The 3857-nt window shown below is 36.3% G+C and overlaps 1 protein-coding gene across 1 annotated transcript in view; it reads right to left on the bottom strand.

The window, feature by feature from the left end:
- SEMA3C (semaphorin 3C) overlaps nt 1–3857 on the bottom strand; it is a 190805-nt gene that overhangs the window by 164188 nt on the left and 22760 nt on the right. The window lies entirely within an intron of this gene.

The following is a 3857-nucleotide window of genomic DNA, read 5'->3' as shown; positions in this document are numbered from 1 at the left end:
CCAGCCGCTCCGCGGCATGTGGGATCTTCCCGGACCGGGGCACAAACCCGTGTCCCCTGCATCGGCAGGCGGACTCTCAACCACTGCCCCACCAGCGAAGCCCTTGTTTTATGATTTTATTTCCTTTTTTCTCTAACTATATGTTCCTTGAAAGAAAGAATTCTATTTTTGTTTTCTTTTATGCCCCAATACCACCAAGGAGACAGGATCCTTACAAGATCTATTGTTTTATCTAGAAATTATTTTTTATCTGTCATCATGTCCCACTCTAGACGCAAGAGTAGAAAGTCCATGTTGGTGAGGTTCAGACAGGCAACATGAGTGAATAAAGGAAACCTGACTAGAAGGGACAGTCCTACTCAGCCCCTATCAGTGCTTCCTAGATCCTCTGACTTTTCAAGAAAAAAGAGAAATATACATTATAAATTAAAATCTCCTGATTCTGAAATGTTAGCATCTTACTCATTGTTAAATATTATGTGAGCCAAGATCATCCTTTTCCAGGCCAGTGTCCACAAGTTTTCCACATCTAGAATAATGTTTCTTAATATAACTAGACAATACATTTCTTAAGGTGATGGAATATATCCTAGTCATCTTTTAATTCTCTCACTTTATACAAAATAATTATAATAATATTTATCATTTAGTATACTTTTACTGTTGTCATGTCTTGCTAAATGTTTTATATATGTTACCTTGTTTAATATTCACAGTGACATTATCAGGTGGGAACTAATTTATCCTTATTTTATAGCCTAGTAAACAAAGTTTAAAGAAGTTGATGGAACTGCCATGAGTTGCATGTCTTATAAGCGGTAGAGCAATGTTTCAAACCCAGGCAATTTGCTTCTGGGCCTGACCTAGCCTTGAGCATTTGCCTTAGCTAGTAGAGGTGGTGCAAAACAAAATAATTTCCATTTTGGTTTAAACAAGGCAAAGATAACAGGAGGGCCCATTCACTACTATCCTATAAATTGCTCATTAAATTAAGTAAAGTCCCTCTATATAACAAATGAATTTATAAAATATAGTTCTTTCATGACTAGTTTATTGCACTATACTGTAAATACTCCATGACCTTTCCCCTCTTTATTACTGAGATAACACAGAGACAAGAATGAAGTATGGAAAATGTGTAATATGTGTTTTAGTGTCTGTTCCCTAGAACAGAAGATGTTGGATACATTGCTTGAGTGGCTCAAAAATAAATTGGGAAATATTGTACTATCACACCTCATTTTGTAACATTGCACTGAACTGTTCTTGAGTAACTGGGTGGGGGAAATGAGTCATAGTTTTGCCTGCTGAAGAAGGTGGTAGAAAGAATTACCACACTTCATTTTGGTGGATGAACTCCAGAAATGAATTAAGAACCTCAACGTTACAAGATAGTCAAGCAAATTTTCTGATTGTCAAGTTAGAATTAAATGATAATTTGGGTTTTAACAACAATATTCCCAAACCAGTAAATGGTAAGTGAAATACTCCAGGAAAAATAAAAACTACCTTTGACTACACGACTCCACAATTTACTAATGCGGCTATTTTAGTATTTTACAGAAGTAATTTCCACTCAGCAAAGCGATTTTTTTTTATACCCTTCAGAGAAGTACAGTGTGTAACTTGCATTTTGACACACATGGAGTTGTATTCTTACAGTCTACTAAGCCAGATATTGGTATTTTACTCCTGGAAATATTTTAAGCATTTACCTCTTACTTGTGAGTTCCTCATTTACTTTTCCAGACCAAGTCCTAAATAATAGGAGCACACTAAATCTAATTCTTTCAAAGGCAAGATACATATCTTTCCATTAAAGATCAATCAATAAAGTTATAGGTGGAAGCATGGAAAGAATGATATCTTAGCTTGATGTGACTAGAATCCTAAAAACCCACACTGTCCTAGAATATGATTTGCTGTATCATTTAATAAGATAGCTGCCTATTTGTTTTCTTTCCTAAACTGCATCCAATAAGCAAAACATATTTTTCTGAACTTGCCCATTTGAGGTATACTGTGCATTTTTTCAAGGTGTTAATCTTACATCTTCCACAAAAAGAGAGTTTTTTCCCTATTTCTCCTTTAATGAAAGACATCATTTTGGTAAACAAACATATACTATAAAGCTCCTGACAATGGCCAAGAAAACTTTTTAATTCATGTCGTTTTAATAAGAACAGGTAAACATGACATGTCCTTCAGAGTGAATACTGACATTTTCAAAGGCCCGAAGTTCTCAGTTTGTGTTCTGTTTACTATTGACCTGCCCATAATATTGCTTAGTTTATTTCTACCTAGTAACCCCTACACATAGTTTTTTTTCTCCAGAAAGTCTTCAACTGTGAGTATGCAGATATTTATCATAAACTAATGAAAGCTTTCCATGACTTTCCTGCCTTCATGGCAATAGTAGGATCACAGTACAAAGGATAGAGATCTAAACCAAGATAATTTACCAAGAGGAAGGTTAAAAGCATATTAAGAAAGGCCTCTCTGTATTATTGGCAACTTATGATCCTGGAACACAGAGCTGGACAGGTTTTGATTCTCTATTTTTGTGTTTTCGGACCTACTTCTGCTCTCTTCCAGTTCTCTAAAACTGCTAATGCAGACATAATTCATTCATTCTTTTACTTTCAAGAATTTATTAAGCATCTACTATGTATCATACATCATTAAAGAGACTGGAAGAAAAATGGTATACAAAAAAGGATCAGAATCTGTTCCCATTGCCATAGGCGAAATATTTTTTTCTGAGTGAGAAGAAACCTTCCCTATCTTCCACTCCCAGTCTCCCTACCACTACCACTATAGACGGCCTCTTTGTCTTAGAGAGTCTGCTATCCCACATTTAGACACAAACACATACAAATGAAATTGTCTGTGAGTGAGTACATACTGCACAGATCTTTACCGAATTTTCTTAGCACCAGGCTCTATGTTAGACCTGACGACATAACCTAAATCAAGATTAGCTTAGGTTGTCAAGAATCTCACTGAGATGACACTACATTTCAAAATATAAAGGAACTAGACAATAGGACATAATTTTCTAGGTCATAACTTTGACATGACTTTCATATTTCACAAAGAAATAAGTTCACTCAATGGGTAGTGAACCCTCAAGCTGCATTATGGCTACACTAATGAAGATTTTTCTGGCATTGAAAGTCTCCACTGTTGAGTAAAGTGGCTATATTTCAATGTTTAGCAAAGACTCTATCTTGGAAACCATTAGAGCAATAGACTGAATAGAATTATATTTCATTGTTAAAAGAACCTTGGAGATTTCATGTTCCCTAACAGAAACTGAACTTTAGGGATTTGGAGGCAGTGGTCTCGAAACACGACTGCGGATTGAAATCACCTGGAGAAGTTTAAAAACAATAGTGGCTATACCTCATCCCTAGAGATACTGACTTAATTGGTCTGGGTGTGGCCTTGGCAGCAGAATTTTAAAGCTCCCAGGTGACTCTAATGTGTAGCCAACATGGAGAATCAGTGTTATAAGGTCTTGGGTTTAACATGATCAGTCGTTCCAAACATTTAGAGTTATGGAATTTTCCCTGGTCTAATTTCTTCTGTTTTGTAGTCTTATGATGAGATGGCAAACTGCTGATGGGAATGAAAGCCCAGAGAAAGGAGCTTCTGACCTCTGGTATGGAATTCATTTTCGTGTATAAAAGAAGATATTTCTGAAGACCTAGTTATTTTGGACTTCTGATGTTTAAGACAGGCTGCTTCATGTCTTTCTTCTATCCCTCACATATGGCCAACATTGTGTATTTGTGTGTGTGTGTGTGTGTGTGTGTGTGTGTGTATGAGAGAGAGAGAGAGAGGGAGGGAGGGAG

This window comes from Lipotes vexillifer, unplaced genomic scaffold (genome assembly GCF_000442215.2).
Source record: "Lipotes vexillifer unplaced genomic scaffold, Lipotes_vexillifer_v1.1 scaffold247, whole genome shotgun sequence".
NCBI lineage: Eukaryota > Metazoa > Chordata > Mammalia > Artiodactyla > Lipotidae > Lipotes > Lipotes vexillifer.
Note: the sequence above shows the minus strand (reverse complement) of the source record. Positions and strands in the feature narration are given on the sequence as shown.